The 26866-nt window shown below is 40.6% G+C and overlaps 1 long non-coding RNA gene across 1 annotated transcript; it reads right to left on the reverse strand.

The window, feature by feature from the left end:
* Positions 1-1134: 1134 nt before the first annotated feature.
* LOC143981741 (uncharacterized) lies at positions 1135-26866 on the reverse strand. The gene is made up of 2 exons (XR_013274355.1): positions 25929-26866; positions 1135-4407 (listed from the first exon to the last, which is right to left on the reverse strand). It is a non-coding gene; the product is annotated as an uncharacterized LOC143981741 (long non-coding RNA).

Raw genomic sequence — 26866 nt, forward strand, 5'->3', positions numbered from 1 at the left:
GAATATATTTTGGGGTGCAATTCCACATATAACTATGGCATGTGTGAGCAATATATCATTTAGTGACAACTTTTTGTAAACTTTTTTTTTTTTTTTTGTGTCATTATTCAATCACTTGGGACAAAAAAAAAAAATATTCAATGGGCTCAACATGCCCCTCAGCAATTTCCTTGAGGTGTCTACTTTCCAAAATGGCGTCATTTGTGGGGGGTTTGTACTGCCCTGCCATTTTAGCACCTCAAGAAATGAGATAGGCAGTCATAAATTAAAAGCTGTGTAAATTCCAGAAAATGTACTCTAGTTTGTAGACTAGTTTTGCGCAAACCAATAAATATACGCTTATTGAAATTTTTTGTACTAAAGACATGTGGCTGAATAAATTTTGCCCTAAATGTATGACTAAAATTGAGTTTATTCTATTTTTCTTATAACAAAAATTAGAAAATATCATTTTTTCTCAAAATTTTTGGTCTTTTTCCATTTATATGGCAAAAAATAAAAATCACAGAGGCAATCAAATAGCATCAAAAGAAAGCTCTATTTGTGGGAAGCAAAGGACGCAAATTTCGTTTGGGTACAACATTGCATGACCGCGCAATTACCAGTTAAAGCAGTGCAGTGCGAAATTGTAAAAAGACCTCTGGTCCTTAGGCTGTTAATTGGTCCGGGGCTGAAGTGGTTAAGTTGCCTTCTCTCCAGGTCCAATGTTATTCCTTTACATATTCAGAATGGAGTTTCAGGAAAAAAAAAAACAGCATTCTGGCCACTAGAGGGAGCTGACGATCATTGTAAATAAGTTTCCTATATGATCATCAGCTCCATCTAGTGGTCATAATGTGGTACTTATCCTGATTCCCTTCATTTGACCAGGAGAGAAAATAAACGAATAACAATCATTTTGGCTCCAATTTGCACTGAATGAATGTACATAGAGTTTAGTCGGGATCAATAGCTCTGCAAATTTCCTATAAATACACCCCATAATCCAAGTTTATTTTCATCCAAGCATTTTGGTGCATTGAGCGGTTAGATGCATTGTTTACTGCGTTTTTGCATGCTCGCGTAGGTGTGAATCCACCCCATAACATTTTGTAAATTTTTAAATACATAAAAAACATTAACAGTAGGCCAGACTTTCAGAAACAATGATCTTTATTAATAAACATGTACAAACAGAGGTTATCTTTTGTTGTATGTTCAAGTTAACAAGCCTCATCCATAAAATTTTCCCATCAACCCCTCAAAACTTCACATTCTGAGACGGCCTTCATAAGGCATCGATTGAAGCTTACTGTGATCAGAACTCTGGTCGCGGTACAAGAAAGTCAATTCTAACAAGCGTTTAAAAAAAAAAAAAAAAAAAAGAGATAGTATTACTATGCTGATTGCCATCAGTGATTTGCAGATATGCTGTTTTATAACCCTGTTCCCATAGTCCAGTCTGAGGCTACCAGCTGTAAACATTAAAAAAAAGAGGGAAAAAAAATCTAAAAATAATATTTTATTTTGTAATAAATATTGAAATATTAAGGACTCTATTCATAAAGCATTAGTTGCACGAATGTCAGAAGCATTCACGCAAGCTAAACAAAATGTAACCGTAACGTTTGGAAGAGATTGATTCTTGTATCATCAGCCCCATCCAGTGGCCAAAATGTGGTATAGTCTTCTCATTGGGGTATTTTAGAGAACTATACTGAATTTTGCCCACTAGATGCGGTTGATTCACCTCCACTAAATGTTTGGTGAAAGTCACATTCACTACTTTATAATTATGTATCCATTAATATGTATATTAATTTTTTTCTTTTTTTTTTACGTTCTGGATAGGTTGAAGGGTTAGACCCACTGCCAAGTTTTTTTTTTTTTTTGCTGTCTGTCTCCCCACTAGGGAGATTTACCCCTCCTGGTGACCATTTTTACCTTGAAATCCCAAATCCCAAATTTTCATGAGAGCAATTGGGGAGAGGAAACTGTCCAATGAATACAGAACCTCTGGTGGGACTTCCCTCCGCTTTGGGGAGATTTCCTTTCACTTCCTGCTGCATCATCTCCAAAACAGGCTGCCAAGGGAAATCTCTACTGCAGGAGAAAAAAAAAAGGCCTGATAGGATCTCTAACCCTTTCGGCTATAACTAGGGGTTGCCACCTGTCCAGGATTCACCTGGACAGTCCGGGTTTTGAATCATGTGTCCGAGTTTCAGTCTGTCTGAAACCCAGACACGTTTTTCAGACTGGGCTGTGGCTCCCCAAGTAACTGAGATAGTTACACAAAACTTTGTTCCCATCTGGGAGCTGCAGGCTGCTGCCTGGGGACAGGTCCAGCATTTCTGAAGGGAGGAGGGGGTTGGCGATGATGTCAGCAAGAGCAGTTTGGCCACGCCCACTGTTCCAGGTGTCCCAGGTCTTTTATAATTCTATAGTGGGTACTACGGAAAACAAAATTTGACTGAGGCCGCTGTAGTATGCATTAAGTGCAATTTAAGATGTCTTAATCAGTATTATTTGATGAATCAGAACCTTTGAGGAAGAATTTAACCCTGTTTAAATAAATAAATAAATAAAAAGCAGGGCTTTGTTTGAAAAAGCTGAGTTTTTGAAATGACTAAATACATGCACTGAATGTATTTTGAGGAACCCCCACCCTTTGACTGCCATGCGGATTGAAAGCAGGACCCAATGGAATGCTCTAGTAGCATTCCATTGGGTCCTGCTTTCAATACGCATTTTTTCCTGGTTCCGACTTGCTAAGCCTTCAGGAACTGTTTGCATGCACAGACCTAAAATATTTCTTTGTGTACTTAAAGGCAATGGATGTGGAAAAAGTAATGTGGAATCATCCACTGTACATATAGGTCCACTAATTTACTCGATCCACTATGTTGTCATCCAGTACTTCCCCTGGGTGGTATCAAGGGTAGATGTTTATAGTCTGTCCTGACTGCTGGGTAAACTTAATGGAGGATAGGGTGGGGTGCTCCTTGTGGATTGGCGGGTTGGGTAGGGGCAGAATGGGGTGGTCATAGTGGATTGGTGAGTTGGGTTGGGAGCAGAATGGGGTGGTCCTGGTGGGTTGATGGATTGGGAGCAGGGTGGGGTGATCCTGGTGGACTGGTGGTTTGGGTTAGGTTGGGAGCAGGTTGGGGTCATCCTGGTGGACTGGAGGGGTTGGGAGCATGGTGGGATGATCCTGGTGGATTCTTGAGTTGAAAACAGGGTGCGGTGATTCTGGTGGACTGGTGTGTTTTGGTTTGCGCAAGTGAAGTTTAATTTTTACTTACCACCCATCACTGGGTATGGTTTATCTGAAAATTCTTTGGGCTGGTGGCAAACATTTCAGCTACAAATACTAAGCAGTGATGTCCATCTTTAATTTTTAACCTATTCAAATACTAAACATTTTTTTATGAATGGATCTCCCTTGTAGATCCCACTTGTATGCTGATCTGACTCCCTACTGGCTAAAGGGCATAATTATAGACAGCAGACAGCAGCATTCTCTGCCCAGGCTTCCCAAACATAAAAGAAAGGCTATAGAGGGCAGGGATGTGGACCTCAAAGGCTTCCCTGGGTCTGGAATTCCTTGTTAGCCACAGGATTGGAAAGAAAGTTCAGAAGCTATCAATGCACATTCCCCTCATCCTTCCAATCTGGTGTTTGACAGAACAATGGCGGGTGCGCACAAAACTCCATAGTGCGTCCAAGTTTTCTGGAGAACCAGTCCTAGGTTTGCCTATATTTGAGGTCCAAGTTTTTATCTTTTAAGACTACCATGGTCTATTTGTGGACTGAAAGGAAGTATATTTGTTTCCACAAGCCCTGGTACTGCATTAATGTAGCTACAGCATGGTGACACCATTACATCGGTCAAAAATGCATACTAGAGAATCCACAGTAGGTCTATATCCACATCAATACACAATGTTCAATGCCCCATCCCAACTCTTTAAGTACAATACAGCAACAAAGAGTTGGAGACTTGTAGGCACGCTTTAGTGGAGGTCAACAAGAGTCACAGTTTGGCCCAGTCCAGTTTTCATCATTGTCCCTCTGTATCTTGATAACATTGGAATGGGGCAAATCTAAAATAGAGATTCAGCCTCTGATAGATCGGAGTATGATAAGAAGGCCAGACAATACATTTTGCTTCGCCAGATATTAAATACAGTGTCTTTATCAGTCTTTAAAAGGTTGCGTTGTTCAGCTTCCCTCTTGCACCAATCAAGGCGAGGACTGGTGGAAATGTAAACAAGCCTCGCCCTTGAGGTTCCAGTGAAGTTCCCATGGAGGGGCGTGTACATGCCGGCCCCTGAGCAGGATCCTGGGAAAGAAAGGCTGACCTTATGGGCTGGGAAAGGAGAAGGCTACGAGAAGAGGGACACTTGACAGAGGCACAAAGAAGATCATCTGTAAGAAAGAAGTACACAGCACGTCACTGTTACACAATAGTCCTCATTGCTTTTAAACGAAAAATATTCTTTTGTCTAAAGGGGATCTTTCTCATTTACCCTCTTTGGCCTGTTGAAATACCATCAAATATATATTTTTTATATCTGATTGAAACCTGATGATCCAGTGATATCCTGTGTACTCTGTATGACATCTCAATGTTATTAGTAAGTGTGTTAGGACTACAGAACCCCCTCTCCCATTTTATAAACAAAAGGTGGAAGTGGGGGTGTTCCAGGTCATACCTCCCAACTGTCCCGGATTTGCCGGGATTGTCCCGTGACTTGATGCAAGTCCTGGCATCCCAGTTAATGAGGGCTTTGTCCCGGAGTGGAGCCAAGTCCTGTCATCAGTGTCCCCCACTTTCCTGCGAACGTACACTACCACCGGCACCAGTAACATCCACCCTGTGGCTTGTGTGGGGTGTCTGGTGTCCTGCATGCCACAATCATAGCTGTGTAAATGTGAAAGACAGCCAGCGGTGAGTGATGCCGGCTACCTCACATTCACAGCGGCTTGCGGCTGAACCCGCCTCCTCTTCAGCTGTGATGCTTTCCTGCACACAGACAGACAGAGGAGGCGGGGAGGAGTCATGGCAGGGCCAGACTGGGTGGCAATTGGCCCCCGTCCGCTCTGATGACCGGAAGAGAAGAAAGGAGGTAATGCAGAGCGGTATTGTGAGTTGACAGCCCACCTTCTCCTTTTCATGCTAGATGCATGGCTGGTGGTATGTGATGAGGGGGACACTGATGACGGTGGACAGGTAAGGGGACACTGATGGTGGGGGCACTGATGGTGGGGGCACTGATGGTGGGGGATGCTGATGGAGGGGCCATTGATGGTGGGGTGCCGCTGATGGTGGGGGACAATGATTGTTCAGAACACTGATGGTGGGGGCACTGATGGTGGGGGACACTGATGTTGGAAGACACTGATGGTGGAGGACACCGATGACAGTAGACAGATGAGGGTGAGACTGATGGCGGGACAGATGAGGGGGACACTGATGCATACATCCCAACTGTCCCCTGCTGACCCCTGTACCCTGCTCTATTGATCCCTGTCTTCCATCCTGCTGACCCCTGTACCCTGCCCTACTGACCTCATCCTGCTGACCCCTGTACCCTGCCCTACTGACCCCCTGTCTTCCATCCTGCTGATCCCTGTACCCTGCCCTATTGACCCCCTGTCCTCCATCCCGCTGACCCCTGTACCCTGACATACTGACACCTTATCTTCCATCTTGCTGACTCCTTTACACTGCCTTATTGACCCCCTATCTGTCCTGATCCCTATCCTCTGCCCTTTGTGACCCCTCTTCTCTACCCTGCAGACCCTTCTCTGCCATGATGATTCTTGTCCTCCACTTTGCTGACCCGTGTCTTCTGCTCTGATAACCCCTGCTCTCCAGCCAGCTTACCCCTGTCTGGGTTTTGGTTAACCATACTCCTTAAGGCCCTCCCATTGTTAAGAGTTTGGCCACACCTACATTTTGCCGTGGGGCGCATAGCGTGCCACTAATCTCTCCCTTAAGTTCAAAATTTGTAAGGTATGGTGTTCTGTAGTCCTACTCAGTGGTGGTTCGTCCATTAGGGGTGCAGGGGAACTGCCCCCCTAATCCATGTGCCTGGCCCCTAATCTACACGCAGGGCACCGGACGTATAGTTTCCAATGTATTTTTTTTTCTTTTGGAGCACATAATTAGAGCCTGAAGCTCTAATCAGCTTCAGAAAGGGTGGGCTTGAGGTGAAGAGCAGGTGGCAGCTTGACGTGTAGGGCATTGCCAAACTGGAAGTGATGTTAGAAATCTGTATACTACCTTGTATCTGCTATACCAAGCTGAATGTAAGAGTTACTATTTTTTAATAAATAATGTGATTTTAAATTACTACTCCATGGGAGGTTAATTTGCTTTACTTTAATATATGAATGCTGCGTGGTGGACGGAGCTTTAAAGGGACCATAACAAGGAAATATCCTAACACACACAAATGCATTCGAAAGACCAAGGACCAGGCTAGGACTGATGGAACCTCACCCTGAGATTCTCTGTAATCAAAAAGCGCATTTGATAACTCACTAATGTGAGAGTATGAGTTCAAGGAGTGAAAATACACCACAAATTTTTATCTGTTCACTTGAGAAGTTGGAAATAAGTGATCATTCAGACACACCGCCGCTGGAATATGTGTCACATATTTTTAGAGATATTCACTTGCACTTGTAGATGGACTGCACTATAGATATGCAGTTTATATGCTATGGCATATATCACAGTGTATGAAATGGTATATGATTTTATGATACACATTACATTATAGTGTTTGCGCAGCGTCGTTTTTTACTATTGCATAAAAATAAACGTTGACAGTCCCATTGGTGGCACAATACTTCATGGTCACACGCAGCCTAGGCCCATCACTGCCACCCAGATGCATTGTGGTAGAATTGTATAATTTTAACTTCTTTTAGGTCAATTATATTTAGTCCTTTTCCTTAGCTTCATAGTAAACAATCATTAATTATATTATGCATCCTTTTTTTTTCTCAGGGCTTGAGCTACAGAAATGCATACATAATCCATCAGAAAGCAACTGGAATATTGTCAATATAGGTATTTTTTCAGACACCATAGGGGTTGATTTACTAAAATAAAAGCAAAATCTGTTGCCGCTGTGCATGGTAGCCAATCGGCTTCTAACTTTAGCTTGTTCAATTCAACTTTGACAAAAAAATAAACCTGGAAGCTGATTTCTATGCAGACCTGCACCAGATTTTGCACTCTCTAGTTTTAGTTAATCAATCCCCTTGATTCCATCATAATGGGATATCTCAGTATAGTTACCTCTTCTGTTTTCTAAGCCTTCATTACAAAATTATACTGGTGAGAATAAAGTGAAAGGAAGTCCTTCAAGACAGTTGCCACTGGAACAGATATCCCCATTGGAGGGCTTCCCCTGTATTTCTCTTCCAGTGACAATTGTAACATTTTGGATTTAGGATTATTTTCTGACCTAGTGATAGTGACCACCAGGAGACATAGAGATGGTAAGTGTCCGCAGCAGAGAAAGAGACAGCAATAAGAACCATACACCCTTACACAAAGTTTTGGTTTAAGGTATATTTCAAAACACTGTATAAAGAGTTATATATGTTCAAAGACAACCCTTGGAAGCAGGACCGCCAAGGGCTAAGGAGCAGGTCTTGGGAAGGCAACTATCAGAAGACAAATGGGCTAAATTGTATACTTTATTGCATTCCCTCTCTTTGTCAAACCATTATCAAGAAACAAATTACAAAATTATATCTATACAGCAGCCGTGGCTAAAAGTTTTGAGAATGCCACAAATATTAATTTTCACAAAGTCTGCTGCCTCAGTTTTTATGATGGCAATTTGCATATCCTCCAAAATGTTATGAAGAGAGATCAGATGAAGTGCAATTAATTGCAAAGTCCCTCTTTGCCGTGAAAATTAACTTAATCCCATAAAACACATTTCCACTGTATTTGTGAAGAAGGCTTCAGGGCACACAAGAAAGGGCAACAAGAGCCAGGACCGTCTCCTACAGTTGATTCAGCTGCGGTATCGGGGCACCACCGGTGCAGAGCTTGCTCAGGAATGGCAGCAGGCAGGTGTAAGGACATCTACACGCACAGTGAGGGGAAGACTTTTGGAGGATGGCCTGGTGTCAAGAAGGCAGCAAAGAAGCCACTTCTCTCCAGGAAAAACATTAGGGACAGACTGATATTCTGAAATAGGTACAGGGATGGGACTACAGAGGACTGGGGTAAAGTCATTTTCTCTGATGAATCTGCTTTCCGATTGTTTGGGGCATCCTGAAAAAACCTTATGCGTAGAACAAGTCCTGTGTCATGCCAACAGTAAAGCATCCTGAGACCATTCATGTGTGGGGTTTGCGTCTCTGCCAAGGGTGTGGGCTCACTCACAATTTTGCCTACAGCCATGAATAAAGAATGGTACAAAAACATCCTCCAAGAGCAACTTCTCCAACCATCCAAGAACAATTTAGTGAGAAACAATGCCTTTTCCAGCATGATGGAGCACCTTGCCATAAGGCAAAAGTAATAACTACAGTGTCTTTAAAAAGTATTCACACCCCTTGAACATTTCCAAATTTTTTCACGTTACAACTAAAAACGTAAATGTATTTTATTGGGATTTTATGTGATAGACCAACACAAAGTGGCACATAATTGTGAAGTGGAAGGAAAATGATAAACGGCTTTCAAAATTTTCTACAAATAAATATGTGGAAAGTGTGGCGTGCATTTGTATTCAGCCAATACTTTGTATAATTAATTTTTGCTGCAATTACAGCTCCGAGTCTTTTTGGGGATGTCTCTACCAGCTTTGCACATCTAGAGAGGGACATTTTTGCCCATTCTTCTTTGCAAAATATCTCAAGCTCTGTCAGATCGGATGGAGAGCGTCTGTGAACAGCAATTTTCATGTCTTGCCACAGATTCTCAATTGGATTTAGGTCTGGACTTTGACTGGGTCATTCTAACACATGAATATGCTTTTATCTAAACCATTCCATTGTAGCTCTGGCTGGATGTTTCGGGTCGTTGTCCTGCTGGAAGGTGAACCTCCACCCCAGTCTCAAGTCTTTTGCAGACTTAGGTTTTCTATTAAGATTGCCCTGTGTTTGGCTCCATCCATCTTCCCATCAACTCTGACCAGCTTCCCTATCCCTGCTGAAGAAAAGCACCCCCCCCATAACCCCCCTTCCACTAACTACAGACCCCCCTCCATTAAGTACAGCCCCCCACTAAGTACAGACCCCCCTCCCGCAGTATAGATCCCTCTCCCTCAGTATAGACCCCACGCCTGCAGTATAGATACCCTCCCTCAGTACAGACCCCGCTCACCAAGTACAGACCCCCCTTCATCAGTATAGAATCCCCTAAGTGCAGCACCCCCTCCATCAGTGCAGGCCCCCCTTCATCAATGCAGACCCCCCTCCATCAGTGCAGCCCCCCTCAGTGCAGACCCCTCTCCATCAGTGCTGACCTCCCTCAGTGCAGATCCTACCCTCCATCAGTGTTGACCCCCCTCAGTGCAGACCCCCTTCTATCAGTGCAGACCCCCCTCCATCAGTGCAGACCCCCCTCAGTGCAGACCCCCCTCCATTAGTGCAGACCCCCCTTCATCAGTGCAGACCCCCCTCTGTGCAGACCCCCCTCCATTAGTGCAGACCCCCCTTCATCAGTGCAGCAGTGCAGACCCCCCTCAGTGCAGACCCCCCTCTCCCCTCCCATAGCGCCCCCCCCCCCCAGCACAACATGTCCATTTGCATTACATTAAACTTTACAGACCTCAGAACAGCACAGGATACAGCGATGTGTCCCTTGGACTCCCTTCTCCCACTCACACAGTGGAGCAGACCAAAGCCGTCTCCCCCTCCTGTAGATGTAAACAGAGAGGAGGGGGAGGCAGCTTCGGTCAGCTCCACTGTGTAAGACAGCCAACGAGATGCGAGAGATCAGTGTAGGGGTGAGGACCGCGTGGCCCACAGGTGTCACCCCTCTGGCAGGTGTCACCCAGTGATGCCACTGTTATTATATTTCAGTATCCCATAGTAACATCTAACAAAAAGATCTAAAAACACTAAAGCAGCAGACTTTGTGAAAATGAATATTTGTGTCATTTTCAAAATGTTTGGCTACGGCTGTATATTCATTACCTAAGGGGATTGCTTTTTTTTTTTTCTCAACACAATTGGAGTAAGGCAGGCCATACACGGGTCAAATTTTGAAAACATTTTCTTTCAAAAATCTTATCCAAGAATTTTCCTTTGAATTTCGCACCATAAGGGGGCTGCAGCAGCAGCCGATTTTCATGTGACCAATTTGAGTAATCGGCATGTTGGAAATTTTTTGAAAATCAAACGATTTTCTAATCGATCATGGGAGAATCATGCAAAAAATGTAATCGAAAAAGAAATGCGCATAAGTGCAAGAAAAAATTCCCGTAAAGAAAAGAAGATTCCCAGCCATGAAAATTATTTTCTGTAGTAACAGGAAGTGAACTTGAAGGCTTGGTTGGCCAAATTTCAAAATTGATGGTGGCACCACTGGATCACAAAACGTACAAAATTTCTGATTTTTAACAGAAAATTCTTTCGAAATTCGACCATGCCTCATACACACAATCAGATTTTCGGCAGGAAATTGTGTGATGACAGACTGTTGGCCTAAAATCCAACCGTTAGTATGCTCCATCAGACAATTGCTGTCCAACTTTCCATCAACAAATGTTGGATGGCAGGCTAGTAAATTTTTGTTGGACAATGCTCTCTTGTCAGATTTTCCTATCGTCTGTACACAAGTCCGTCACACAAACGTTGAAAGTACAAACAAGCATGCTTAGAATCAATGCTCACCAAACACATTAGCAGAAGGTGCCCAAAGGGTGGAGCTCAAGAGCTAAAATTCCTTGTAGTACGTCACTACGTTCGTGTTTGTTGGCCGACAATTGTGTACCGTTAGTATGCAAGATAAGTTCACGGCACATGCCCTTCCAACAAAAGTCTGACACTGTGTTAGCCAACAATCTGATCGTGTGTACCAGGCTTTACTTTTTAAGTTCTGTTTCAAATTGTGCATTTAACAATTTACAGTCCTTTTTTTTATCAGAAAATTGCCGCAAAATATTTCTGTAATTTGTAAAATGGTACGGACCCAGGGCTGTCTTATTTGTAATGTTTTTGCTGCTCTCTTACTTTGCTTTATCTGCCCCAAATGTGTCTCTGCTCAGAGCTCCTGTAAAAACATTGCAGTCTAGTCCCTCTGATACGCTGACCAAAGCAAATGTTTCCATTGTTCATGAAGCGCCCAGTGGGTATGCTTTAAAATCCTAGAGACAGTCAGACTACAAAAGCACCCTAATGTATAACTGGACTTATAAAAGGCTCAGAGCTATGCGCTCTTTTCTCTTCGCAGTGAATAGTTTCTCTATAAATTCACATACTGACAGGATAAAGCTTTAATCTACTGGAATGAAATGTGGCAGAGACCCACATACTCATTTAAAAACTAAAGCAAGGATAAATAAAAGGCCAGAACAAAGAAAAAAATGAAAAACTAGAGCAAACAAAAAATGAAAAACCAAAGCAAAGAAAAAAAATGAAAAACCAGAGCAAATAAAAAAAAATGAAAAACCAATGCAAGGAAAAAAAATGAATAACAAGAACAAATAAAAAAATGAAAAACTAAAGCAAAGAAAAAAAATGAAAAACAAGAGCAAATAAAAAAAGAAAAAACCAAAGCAAAGAAAAAAATGAAAAACAAGAGCAAAGAAAAAATGAAAAACAAGAGCAAAGAAAAAATGAAAAACAAGAGCAAAGAAAAAATGAAAAACCAAAGCCAAGAAAAAAATGAAAAACAAGAGCAAAGAAAAAAAAAAAGAAAAACCAAAGCAAAGAAAAAAACAAAAAACCAGAGTAAAGAAAAAACAGAGCAAATAAAAAATTAAAAACCAGAGCAATGAAAAAAAATAAAAATTTAAAATAAATAAAAACCAAAGCAATGAAAAACCAGACCAAAGAAAAAAAAATGAAAAACCACAGCAAAGAAAAGAAAAAGAAAAAACAAAGCAAAGAAAAAAAATGAAAAACCAGAGCAAATAAAAAAAATGAAAAACCAATGCAAGGAAAAAAAATGAATAACAAGAACAAATAAAAAAATAAAAAACTAAAGCAAAGAAAAAAAATGAAAAACAAGAGCAAATAAAAAAAGAAAAAACCAAAGCAAAGAAAAAAATGAAAAACAAGAGCAAAGAAAAAATGAAAAACAAGAGCAAAGAAAAAATGAAAAACAAGAGCAAAGAAAAAATGAAAAACCAAAGCCAAGAAAAAAATGAAAAACAAGAGCAAAGAAAAAAAAAAGAAAAACCAAAGCAAAGAAAAAAACAAAAAACCAGAGCAAAGAAAAAACAGAGCAAATAAAAAATTAAAAACCAGAGCAATGAAAAAAAATAAAAATTAAAAATAAATAAAAACCAAAGCAATGAAAAACCAGACCAAAGAAAAAAAAATGAAAAACCACAGCAAAGAAAAGAAAAAGAAAAAACAAAGCAAAGAAAAAAAATGAAAAACCAGAGCAAAGAAAAAAAATTAAGAAACCAGAGCAAAGAAAAAATAAGCTTTTTACTGCATATTAGGCATTTATTAAAGCACTACCCTTGTCCTTCACCACTCTTCACCACCCACTTCCAGTTTGAATGATGAACAGCATTATTCGACCCCTTCCTGGGAGTCCAGGCCATCACCGACACAACCCTTGGGGAGGGGGGGGGGGGGGGGGGGCGGGTGTGGCGCCCATCATGAAACTTGAATCACAGTACTGCTGAACTTAATGGAATGTCATTAAATAAGGGCTGGTCAATGCTGCAATAAAGACCACCACCAATGTCGGGCAAGAAGAGGAAGAACCTGTGATGTCACTAGACCAGCCAGAAGACAAGTAACTAAAGGAAAAACTTTGTTTTAATTTTTGACAGAGAGGAGAGGGATTAGAACCTCTGTCAGTTTTTTTTCTTTGCTATCTGTGCCCCCCTCTTTTCCATTATCATTGAAAGTAAAAAAAATCCCAAATTTTTGGGTGTCTCCAGAAAAGTAATAGAGGGGAAATCTTTGGTTCTGGTGACCTGGGGGGTCCCCAAGGAATTCCCTTAATTTGCAGGAATTTTCTCTCACTTCCTGCTTGGGACAGGAAGTGAAGGGAAATCTCCCCAATGGGACACATGGAAAAAAAAAACCTGACATGGGTTATAAACCTCCTTTGCTCTATCCCAAATGAAAACAAACATTTGCCTACAGTTCTATACCGTGCTTCCACAAAAATAAGACTGGGCCTTTTATTAATTTAGGCTAAAAAAACACGCTAGGGCTTATTTTCAGGGGATGGTATGTACAAAAAAGTTCCTGTGTCCCCCGTCTTCTCTCCCCCTATTCCCCTGTCAACTCAGGAGTCAGCATTATGAAATTCTATAATCACAAAAATAAACATTAAAGTCCTTGTAAAATTATGTAATTCGTTCTGTAAAAAAGATTATAAAAATGTGCAGTTTGTCTCCTTGTGTAACATTATTGTGGAAAATACCTTATTTACAGTGCCACTGGGCGCTCATGTGACCCGCCGGAGCTTTTCTTCTCCGCTCCGAATACTGCAGGAGGAGGGGCCAAGATCCCCGCTGATGTAAGGCGGGAGGAGAGGAGAAGAGCTAAAGGCGGGTCATGCTGTAAATAAAGCCTTTAGCTCTTCTCCTCTCCGCCCAGCTGATGTCAGCAGGGATCTTGGCCCTTCTCTCTGCAGTGTTCAGAGTGGGGAAGAAAAGCTCTGGCGGGTCACGTGAGCACCCAGCGGCTCTGTAAATGAGGTATTTTCCACAATAATGTTACACAAGACGACACATCATATAATCTTTTTTACAGAATAGATTACATGATTTTACAAGGAATTTAACTAGGGCTTATTTTTGGAGTAGGGCTTATATTGCAGCTATCCCAGAAAATCACGCTAGATTTTATTTTCGGTAAAAAGCTTCTTTTCGGGGGAAAAAGTAGTATGTATTTAGGGAATTAACCACTTGCTGCCCGCCCTATAACAGAAACACTGCGGCAAAGTGGTTTCAAAATCCTGACCGGACGTCATATGACGTGATCAGGATTTTGAGCCGCTGCGCGCCCCTGGGGGCACGCATTGCGGCGATCGTTATTGCGGGGTGTCAGTCTGACACCCCGCAACTATGATCTCGGTAAAGAGTCTCTGATGGAGACTCTTTACCACGTGATCAGCCGTGTCCAATCACGGCTGATCACAGTGTAAATAGGAAGAGCCAGTGATCGGCTTTTCCTCACTCGCGTCTGTCAGACGCGAGTAGAGGAGAGCCGATCGGCTGCTCCTCTGACAGGGGGGGTCTGTGCTGATTGATTATCAGTGCAGCCCCCTCGAGGATGCCCACACTGGACCACCAGGGACACCACCAGACCACCAGGGATGCCCAGCACAAGGTATGCCACCCTAGATCAACAGGGATTCCAGTCAGTGCCCACAATGGATGCCAATCAGTGCCCACAATGGATGCCAATTAGTGCCCACAATGGGCATCACTGATTGGCATCTATTAGTACAGTATAATACAATACAATGCCGCCTATCAGTGCCCATCTGTGCCGCCTATCAGTGCCCATCCATGCCACCTATCAGTGCCCATCCATGGTGCCTATCCAAGCCCATCTGTGCCACCTATCCATGCCCATCTGTACCGCCAATCCATGCCAATCCATGCCAGCTATTAGTGTCAATTTGTGCCACCTATCAGTGTCCATCCATGTCGCCCATCAGTTGCACCTATCAGTGCTGCCTATCAGTGCCCATCAGTGCCGCCTATCAGTGCCACATATCAGTGTCCATCAATGCCACCTTATCAGTGCCACTTCATTGGTGCCACCTCATTGGTGACCATCAGTGCCGCCTTATCAGTGCCCATCAGTGTAGCCCCATCAGTAAAGGAGAAAACGTACTTATTTACAAAGTTTTGAAACTGAAAAAAACATATTTTTTTTCAAAATGTTCTGTATTTTTTTATTTGTTTAGCAAAAAATAAAAACCATAGAGGTGATCAAATGCCACCGAAAGAAAGCTCTATTTGTAGGAACGCTGCAGCTTAGATTGTCATAGATTGTTTTCTATTCCTTGAGCCATCAAAGATCACTGAGGATCCCTTGGAAGGAGTGTTTTCACAAAGTGCAAGGTGTGTTTGACCCCTTGCAGGTGACTACTCTCATGCACATTGGAGGAATTTTTCTTTTTGTATTATTTGTACTTTTTATTGTTCACATATATTGCACAGTCAGCTCTTGTTTTGCATAATTTTTATTTATTATTGCAGCACTACCACGCTTTTATGTCTAATATTTTTAGCATTGTCAGTGTGCCAAGTTATGAATGTTTTGGAGGATTGCTAAACATTCTTAAGGCCCATACACACGATCAGACTTTTTGACAACAAACATGCAAATTAGCTGTTTTGGAGCAACATCCGACCGTGTGTACGCTCCGTCGCACAAACTTTTTCGGTTTTCATCTGACTTTTGTTGGCTGTGCGAACGGAAAACTTTCTGGCAACAAAAGTCAGATGGAGCAAAGTCTGACCGTGTGTACAGAAAACCATAGGACTTTTGTACAAAGTACAAACACGCATGCTCAGAACCAATGCAAAAGATCAGACAACAATACAGAAGTTGACCAAAGGTGGCAGTACAGAGCAGAAAAAGCACATGATTTGGTGAAAGTTGGCTGAAAAAGTCCTGCCCTGTGTATGCAATACAAGTTCTCGGCCGATGCCCTTTGTACAAAAATCCACAGGAAAGTTTGTACAAAGTCTGATCGTGTGTATGAGGCTTTTCCTTTGCAAATTTACTAAATTGATTTAAAGTTTTCTTTCTGTAGGGATCTCAGCCCCCCTACATTTACTTCTTCCTCCATCCAATGGGGCATTGGGGTTAATTTACTAAAAGCACATAGGTTGGTTACTTGGCAAGGGAAGTCTCAGTTGGCATGGGAATCATCTCTAGAGCTTAGGGAAATTTCAAAGGATACACATTTTTGCTTGAACATGATTGGCTGATGGAAGTTGGTATAGCTTTACCTAATTCATTAAACTCTAGGGAACATTCCCATGCAAAGTGCAACTTCCTGTGCAAAGTGCAATTACTCCTGCAAAATGAACAGTCTATTTGTTTTTAGCAAATAAACACCTATGGCTGTGCATGTTGGCAATGCTTGTCCAAATTCTTGCCTTAGCGGGCCCCTCCAGCTGTTACAAAACTACAAGTCCCACATGCCTCAGTGACTAACTGTCATGCCTCTGAAAGTCATGCTTGTAACCAGTAGTGGCCGGTCTATAAGGGGTGCCCCCCCAAAAAAATTTGAACAATAGGAAAGTGTTTTATAGAAGGATTTTTTTTTTTTTGTTCTTAAATCTTTTATTCAATTTCTTAGACAAACAGACAAAACATCATACACATTGAACCTAACGTATATTAGTGAAATGTCAAGATCCAATCACATTGCACAGCAACTATCCATCAAAAATTCAAATTCAAAATAGAAAATGGTAAGAATATAATAATTAACAGAGAGGATATTTTATCTGGAGTTAGATCTAGGCCATGCCATGTATCCATTCAAATATCAGACCTCACCCCATATAGTAAGAAAAAAAAAAGAAGGAGAAAGCAAACATTAGTCCCATCTATCAATAGTAGCCCCAAGCATCCCCTATAAAGAAACACCCAGATTATGATTAATTACCCCCGTCTGTATTAGATGCCGTGTATGATTTATCCAGCCACTTTGCCCAGACTTTATCGTACTTACTAGGGCAACCCCTATTCATATAAGTATCTCTACACAGCGGGGGATTATTATTTATCAATTGTTTCCGATATAAAAGCATAGGAGAACAAGGTTTCTTCCAATGCAAAGCAATGGCTTTTCTTACATAGAATAATGTTGTATTAACAAATATTCGCTCAGTCACTGTAGGGATAATAGCTTCTACCAAACCCAGCAGGAAAACAGACATTGAAACCAGTAAAGGAGCAGAGGTGATAGAATTCAATAAATCCACCACTTCCACCCAAAAAATAACCTCCAACACTTAGGTGAGGGCCCAGGATTTATATTTTGAAGGCTTTAAGGCGTAATATATGCTCTATGTACCATGTCGGATCATGAGGTCTCTCAAGAATACCAAAGATCGCAGAAGGAAATTCCACACACCACTCCAAGCCTCCATATCCAAATCTAGTATATCTCGCATTCACCTAGCTCGAAGACCCTCTAGTGGCAAAAAAAATATTTAAAGTAAGATGAGAGTACAGTCTTGGGGTAGGCTTATCCAAGCACTCAGACCTAAGTACTGATTCCAGAGTGGATTGTATCATCATTAAACTATCCTGGGGAAACTGCATGAAAAGTGTGGAGAAGCTGGAAATAGCTAAATAGATGGGAACTAGGTCAATTCAAAGTTGAATTAAGTGTAGACAAAGTAGATTGAGAAAATAGCGTAATATTATATTTAGTCCATGCAATAGGCTCTCGTACTTTGAGGAAGAGTAGGATTAAACCATAGAGGGGCATTTGGAAAATTGCACCCTTTGGATAACACTCGCATCTAAGACCAGCCTCCCAGGCTCAAATAGTATTAAGCATGAGAGTAGTCACCTGGTAGGGTGCCCTACAGCCCCTAAATAAAAGTACCTTAAGGGCTTCTATGGAACCTACCACTGCTGCTTCCAGCCGAGTAGAGGAGTTATATAAATCTGGGCTTAGCCACCATACGGCCGAAACCAGCTGAGTAGCCAAAAAGTATTAATAGAAATCTGGAAAAGCTAAGCCTCCCCCGTTCACAAGGGTGGATCAGGGATTTATACCTGGGCTTCTTCGATCCCCATAAAAAAGATGAAAAAAGCTTATTTAATCTTGTGAAAAAGGATACAGGGAGCCACTGCGTAGAATGTCTAAATAAATATATACATTTTGGTATAATTTTAATTTTTAAAAGATTACTACGTCCCAATAAGGACAATGGTAGAGACTTCCATGCTTTCAATTTTGACCCAAAGCCTCCTAGAATCAGAGTCAAATTCAAAGAAATAAATTCAGAAGATTGGCGCAAAATTACAACTCCTAAATACTTGAAATTCTCTACCCACTGCAGTGGAATATCATTCAAAGCCATGCTACGGGCCTACCATGTCTATTGTAAACAACAAGGACTTAGTCCGATTTACCTTTAAACCTGTAACCGTTGAAAATAAATCCAGTATCTCCAAGGCCCCTTGGAGCAAGGGTCCAGCATTGTTCAAAAATAATAAAAAGTCGTCTACATACAAGGCTACCCTCTCCAATCCGCAATCCCTTAATATTGGGGGAAGTGCGTAAAGCCTCTGTTCCTGGCTCCATAGCAATCGCAAAAAGGGTTGGAGAGAGGGGGCAGTCCTGCCGAGTCCCCCTAAATAATGAAAATGGAGATGACAACCCTCCCCCCATTTTCACTGCAGCTGTGGGATTCCTATATAAGACCTGCAACCATTTTATAAACACCATTGGAAAGCCTATTCTGCGGAGTACTTCCCACAAGAAGGGCCACTCCAAGGTATCAAAAGTCTTTTTAATATCCAAGGAAGCAATGACTCTAGATCCTATATTAAGACTTGAAGCATAAATATTAGTATATAATCTCAAATTCACATCAGTAGCCCTACCAGACATGAACCCCATCTGATCTGAGTCGATAATATTAAACATCAAAGTTTGTAGTTGTTGGGAGATGAGCGTGATCAAAATCTTGAAGTCTACATTAAAAAGAGCAATAGGCCTATATGAGGCACAAGAGGATGGATGTTTTGGATGCTTGTAGATTAAAACTATATGAGCATGACTCATTGAGTCTGGCAAAGCTCCCTCCTTCAGACAATCAGAGTAAAGAGATGCCAATAGAGGAGCTAAGAGCTCTCCATGAGCCTTATAGAACTCAATAGGAAGGCCATCCGGCCCTGGTGACTTCCCCAATGGAAAGGAACCGATGACCGAAAGGACCTCCTCCGATGTTATAGGACGTACTAGCATCTCCCTCTCGCTATCTGTTAACCAGGCCAGCACGACTGAATCCAGCCAAGCCGCCTATTCAGTCGGCTGGAAATCAGAAAGCAACTGAGATATGAAAGTTTCCAGAATTTTAGGCTGTGTACAGACCATATCTCCAGAGGAGGTGCGTATTTCTGATATCGGAATACTAGATTGTTCATGTTTAGCCATCATGGCCAAAAAACTACCATTACGATCTCCCTGCTAAAAAAAAATCATTTTTTTTTTTTGTATAAGTCCATCCTCGTGGCCTCAGCCATATGCAAATGTAGGGCCTGTTTGCTACAGCGTAAAGCATTAAAATTAGATTCTGAAGGATCCACAGCATATTGGGCTGTTTTTTCCTCCCCTTTAAGCTTCAAAGCGTCATTCTTTACTCGTTGAGACTTATTGACCGCTTAAATAGCAGATATATATTGTTCTCTCGTATATGCCTTAAAAGCATCCCATAGTATTGCTGAAGTAGACGACCCTGTATTAAACTCCCAATACTCTGCTAGCAGGGGCGGGATTTTATTAATCTCTGGATGTGAAATCCAGTGAGTGCCCAATCTCCACTGTGCTGCATCATGAAAGTGATACTGGCAAAGTGTAAGCATAAGCGGAGCCTGGTCAGACAAGAAGGATTTTTTTTAAATGTATGGTAATATGGCTAATATTTTCAAACATCTTAAAGTTAAAAAATGTTAGTCATATTATGATTTATTTAAAAATAAATTGTTCTATGTGTGTGCAGTGCACTGTGGGGGGCGCCGGACTAATAGAAGTCTATTAGGTCCATCATTGTTTAACAAGCACGTGATTAGTGCCTGAGGCTCTAATTGGCTTGTTTAACGTTGTGCTCGGTGCACAGAGCACTGCGCCCTGATCCTGCCCACTTTTGATCTTAGCTAATTAAAATTCGCAAAAGCTTTACTTCCAGTTTCTCATCATGGCCAATCAGGACGTTGAAGGACGGAAGCCGCCGGGTATCAGGGGAGCCGTGACAGCCCAGGATGGAGGCTCTGTTTGCAGGTAAGAACCTGGAGGGGTTTGCTTGCGCCCCCCCAATTTTTTTTTATCACCGGTCGCCACTGATTGTAACTGCCAGTCTTGTAATATCTCAGGAGACATGTGGTTACACAACAGGTTAAGAACTGCAGTTGCCGACCCCAGGTCTATTGATTCTTATGGGCAAGTAATACTCTGGCAGGAATTTGACAAACGGTTGTGCAGACCCGATGACCTGCACAGTCCATATATTGCTGTATAAGGAACAGGTATTAAAAAAACTGGGAAGGAGGACTGGGAGTTAGAAGGCCATACAGAATATGTGCATCTCTATCAAAGGTACAGCAACACTTTAACCACTTTCCTTAGGTAGACGTCATATGACGTCCTGGACTTTAAGTGGTGTTATCTGAATGATGAGTGCGGGCATCATCCAGATAGCTTTTCTTTTTTTTTAAGCAGGCGATACCCTGCAATGTAAAAGCAATCATAGCAGCTGTTTAGCCACTTGATTGCTTTTACAGGGCGGTGGGAGGGGACGTGATTCTACACTTCCAGGTCTGTGGAGCACAGGCGCGCCGCCAGCAACCAATCAGCGGGTCAGGTAGACCCGATATCCGCAGGGACCTGCCGATCGTTCCTGACAGAGGCAGAAAAAAATTGTAAAAAAGGCAGATTGCTGTTCTGTTAGTAGGGAAGACAGAGATCCTGTGTTTCTGCCAAGCAGGAACACGCATCTCTGTCTCCCCACAGTTAAGGCACATCCCCCACACAGTTAGAAAGCGCTCCCTAGGGACACATTTAACCCTTTGATCGCCCCTGATGTTAACCCCTTCCCTGACAATGTCATTAGTACAGTGACAAGTGACAGTGCATTTTTTTAGCAATGGTCACTGTATTAGTGTCACTGGTCGCCAAAAGTGTCCACTTAGTGTCCAATTTGTCCGCCACAATGTTGCAGTCCCGCTATAAGTCGCTGATTGCCACCATTACTAGTAAAAGAAAAAAATATTCCATAAAGATATCCCATAAATTGTAGACTCTATAACTTTTGCGCAAACCAATCAATACACGATTATTGGAAAAAATTCTTTTACCAAAAATATATAGCAAAATACATATTTGCCTAAATTGATGAAGAAATTAGTTTTTTTTACATTTTGTTATTGGATATGTTTTAAAGCAGAAAGTAAACAAATATATAGTTTTTTATTTTCAAAATTGTTGCACTTTTTTGTTTATAGCGCAAAAAATAAAAACCGTTGTGTACAGCATCGCACGACCGCCCAATTGTCAGACAGTAATGCAGTACTGCATCGCAAAAAATAGCCTAGCCATGAAGGGAGTAAAACCTTCCGGAGCTGAAGTGGTTAATGCAGACCCTTCATTTTGAATGTTTTGAAAATACACCCCAGCACCACATAAAATGGACCTGACTCTTTTGCTCAATATAGTGCATGGTAGTGCATTACCATGCTTTGCACTGCAACACAGGTTTGTTGCCTATATTAATTGGAGTGCCAGTAGGGCCACAACTCAAATGTGTGAACCCAGCCTTAACAAGCCCTTAACCACTCGAGGTCCGTACTATAGCTGAATGACGGCCACATCGCGGACCTGAATTTGCGGGAAGCCATCATAGGAGGTCCTCCCCTTTGCACGCTCAACGTGTGCCCCCTGCAGGGTGCGCGCGGCGTGTGCTGTGCGCTGCGATCACCGAGTCACAATTTTTTTTTTAAATCTATATACATATAACACACTTTAAAAATATATATATATTTATATATATACATGTATATATATATATATATATATATATATATATATATATATTTTTGTGTGTGTTTTACTATAAATGGCAATAAATAGCATTCCTTTTCTTAATTTTTTTTTATGAGTTTTTATACGTATGTTCTTTATGCCTTTTTTGTCAGGAGGGAGCTTCCTCTGAAGGCCTATGTGTTAAATGCACATAAAACACATGCATGGTGCTTTTTACATGCACTTCTGTTCATAACTCTGGAAGGTGTGCTTACTAGAACTTACAGGGATTGTAAAGTTAAAAAATTTTTTTTTTAAATAACAAACATGTTATACTTACCTCCACTGTGCAGCTCGTTTTGCACAGAGTGGCCCCGAACCTGCTCTTCTGGGGTCCCTCGGCGGCTGTCTCTGCTTCTTCCCGCAGGTACTTCTCACGTTCATGCGAGTTCCCTCGCATGGTGAGAAGCATCTGCGGGCGCGCTCCCGTGATACAGCCGACGGCTATAGCAGCTCGCTGTATCACACGGGCCCGCCCCCCAGCGCTCCGCATCAGTGGATGTGATTGACAGCAGAGCGAGCCAATGGCTGCGCTGCTTTCCATCCATCCACTCCAGCCAATCAGCGGCCAGGCTGAGTGGTGAAGAAGGAAGGCGGGGGCAGGCGCGGGATTTTTGAGGGGTGAGGTAAGTAAAACGGGGGGGGGGGGGGCTGGGGGCGCAGGCACTGTCAGATGTTTTTTCACCTTAATGCATAGAATGCATTAAGGTGAAAAAACATTTACCTTTACAACCCCTTTAAGGGCTTTTTCTTATTAGCAACATTGAATTTGAGTTTTTAGGTTGGTTGAGGTGTGAAAAATAAAAAAAATTAATAACCATGAGCTTAGAGCTCATGCGCTAGCTAGCTTCTTGCAAAGGCATACATTACAAAATCTGTATAAAATAAGCATAAGAAACAACCTGAAGCATGTACAGTTAGTAATTTAGAATTGATACAATAGCTTTTCTGTGCATGAACCAAACAGCAATATGGGGAAGTCCTTAAATAATCTTTCTATTTTAATTTTTTTTTCATTATTTCAATTATTTCAATAACGATGCATCTTTTAACCCACCAGTTATGTATTGTTTTCCTGCCCAGCATAGATAGTGCTTACTTTAGTTTTTTGTCAAATCAACAGCTCATATTTTTAAATATATTTTCTTCTTGCCGTTTTGTGATATTAGCAAAAAACAACTGCAATAAAATACATAAATCCTTTTCACCCATTTAATTATGAAAATAAAAAAGCTATCCAAATGTTTTAAAATATTTTTTTTTTTATTTTAAGTATAAAAGGCATTCATTTTTAAATTGAAAAAAAAGTGTCCTATTTATTTTGACTTTGATTATGGTGATAATTATTGTTGAAATGATGATATCTTATTTAATTCCATATAATATTATATCAATATAAGCTTAATAATATATATATATATATATATATATATATATATATATATATATATATATGCACTTCTGGATCACTTATTCAAATATAGAATAGTAAGCCTTAGCCCTTGTACACACGGTCGGACATTCCGACGGAAAATGTCCAATCAGACCGCGTTGTCGGATAATCCGACCGTGTGTGGGCTTCATCTGAATTTTTCCGTCGGAATGTCCAACCAACAAACTTTGAGAGCTGGATATAAAAAATTTCCGACAACGTGATCTGATCGGACTTTGCCCAATCGTTTGTAGAGAATTCCGATCAGACAAAGTGCCACGCATGCTCAGATCAAATTACAAGACCAAAGCTATTGGCTACTAGGCTGAACGTAGTCCCGCCATAACTAAATAACGTCACGTTACGAACGATCGGATTTTCTGACAACTTTGTCTGACCGTGTGTATGCAACATCAGTTTCAGACAAAATCTTGTTGTCGGAATGTCCGATCGTGTGTACAAGGGCTTAGGCTCCATGCACACTAGCGTTGTGCTAAAAAAAAAGCAGGTAAAAATGCTGGATAAAAAACGCTGGTAATAGCTTTTTGTAGTAGCATTTTAGCTTCATTTTAGGTGCATTTTAGGAGTATATAAGAGAGTATAGGAGCATTAGCGTTATTGCAGTCAAAGGAAAAAGGCTAAAAAAAATGCTATTAGTAGTGTTGAGGAGTGTTTAGGAGCGTGTAGCAGTGTTTAGGAGCATTTCTGCTCAAAAAACACTCCAAGAAACTCTACAAAAGCAATTTGTTTCTGCTCCTAGATGTTGAAGCTCACAAAAGCTAATAGCCTAAACTAATGTGCATGGACACATAGGATAACACTATTTAGCTTCTAGGAGCAGAAGAAAAATGCTAATAGTTTCTTGGAGCCTAAAAAAACGCTAGTGTGCATGGAGCCTAAGACCTATCAAAAAAGGCATAAAGACGCATTGGGGGTTATTTACTAAAGGTAAATCCACTTTTTTGCTTGCATGATCGATGCTTGCATGAATTATAAAATCTGCAGAGCTTCCCATCATTTCAGAGCTTCCCCTCAGATCTACAGCGATCTACAGCAATTGCGCTTTTAGTACACTTTCAAATGCACTTGTAGTGCAAAGTGGATTTGCCTTTAGCAAATAACCCCCATTATTATATATAAGAAAATGAAAACATAAACATGGCTGATTGCAGGAAGCAGAAATAAAGAACTATGGCGTTAACAAGGCAAACAATCCTCTAAAACGTTTTCTACTAAAAACTTCTATTCTGTATAAAAAGTAGTTTTAAAAAAGTCATGTAAACATTGTAATAAAGAATCTTTAGCAAAATCTAGTGCTTTTAAATTTACTAAATAAAAATGTAAATCTGTAAAACATATTTTTGCCTTAAATTATTATTAAAATACTAATAATAATAATAATGAAATAAATAAAAATAACAAGTTTTAAAAGATAGTGTTTTTTTTTTCTAAACAAAAGGAAAGAAATCAGACATACAAAGTCCAGAGCAAATTAAATAGTTAAGGACTACAAATAGTAAAATACATGGATTTATGTCGATGTTCACCACACTACATGCATTGATCTTTATTTTACCTATATATTCAAATAATTTCTTAATAAACACAATAAGATATTGCTCTAAAACCACTACTATGGGAACTCCAAAATACATAGTTTGGTAACCTTTTAACTGTTAAAGTATACGGTCCAAAATAAGATCCACAGGGGCTAAACCCAGAACATCTAGCCAGGAGGACCATAATTTGTCAACTTTGTGTTGATAAATGAGCTTCTCAAGTCGCATAGTATCACCCATTTGAGTACTGTATTCTTGCACTGTGGGAGGGCTTGTGGACTTCCAGTGACTAAGAATTAATTTTCAGGCCTGAACAAGAACCCTGGCAATAGCCTGTCTAGGAGTGTCCTCCACTGGGAGGTCATCTAGGATGCTTAACATGCAATGTTTATGGTCCTCTGGAATATGAACCTTGAAGACCGGGTTAAGAGTATCTATAACCTTCTTTCAAAATAAATGTAGCTTAGGACACCTCTATAGAAGATTTATCAAATCCCCATGATCCCTACAACATATAGTGCAAGTGGTATCCGATTGCACCCTCTAAAAAGATAGTGTTTAAAGGGATGCACTCCACCCAGCTTAGATTTGATAAATTTACCATAAATTTAATACAGGCATACCCCACTTTTAAGTACACAATGGGGTTTATTTACTAAAGCTGGAAAGTGCAAAATCAGGCTCACTTCTGCATAGAAACCAATCAGCTTCCAGGTTTTATTACCAAAGCTTAATTGAACAAGTTGAGGTTAGAAGCTCATTGGTTTCTATGCAGAAGTGAGCCTGATGTTGCACTTTCCAGCTTTTGTAAATAAACCCCATTGTGTACTTAAAAGTGGGGTATGCCTGTAAATACAAACAAATAAATTGATGCAAAATCAATTCACAAAATTGAATAGTGAAAAAGTAGTAATTATAGAATAATTTGAAAGGGCATGCATGTGACTATTTTAATCAAAAATCTAAAAGTAAATAAAATGTCCAAAGTACTCACCTAAAGAAAAAGCTCACAGCCGTTCACATGAAAGGATGAGATATTTCATCAGTAGAAGAATTGAGACAATGGAAAACAAAGAATTTATCAATGATTAGACAGTGGTTATAAATTTTTACATGTAACATAATCTCTATTGTAGAGTGAAAGTACCAAGAATTTTCATCCCAAACTACAGCTGATTATAAGGCCAACACTAGGCTTTTCAAATATTTATATTAGCGGGGCCCTACCAGCCGGTAGGTTAACACCCCGTCATCCATCCTCGTCATTTCCCCAAATTTGTGCTGCAGTTTTTTCAGCCTATGCCATTCATTATTCAACGTATTTGCCCCCCACCCCCACCTGTTAAACCCAGGCAAGCATAGACTGGGAACTGAACTTGGTGACCTAACAAGACCTCTAATATAGAGCTAGAGTCTCATTTTCAACTTATTGTAAGAAAATAAAGTCATATGCAGCAATTTCAGGATCACGTTTTGGGACAATTCTAATTATTCTTTCCCATATTACATTGAGGCTCATTTAGCATTATAGATTATTTTATTTTTTTTACCCTGTTGTCTACAGAAGAAAGTACAGACAAAGCAAAGTTTAAAAGAAGGGATACAACTTTTTAGATTCTAATGATATGCTTGGACATTTTTTTTTTCTTAAATGCTTCTGTCCAAAGGTGGATGTTTATTTTATTATTAAAAAGCAAGATAAAACATTTGAAATATTTGTTCTAAATTTCCCGGTTTCCCACATTTGCATAATAAACAGCTTTATTTCTCTCAATCTCTTTCTTTCACTTAAATAACCCAATTCCCCAATTTTTCCTGAAATACATTTTTTTTTTTGTCAGACTTAATTTTTGTGTACCAATAAGTCTGTCTAGAAAAATATGTGCCAAAATTTAAGATATGATATATATATATTTTTTAAAGTGTGTTATA

Source organism: Lithobates pipiens, unplaced genomic scaffold (assembly GCF_037356315.1).
Source record: "Lithobates pipiens isolate NorthernLeopardFrog02 unplaced genomic scaffold, aLitPip1_a1.2 Scaffold_16, whole genome shotgun sequence".
NCBI lineage: Eukaryota > Metazoa > Chordata > Amphibia > Anura > Ranidae > Lithobates > Lithobates pipiens.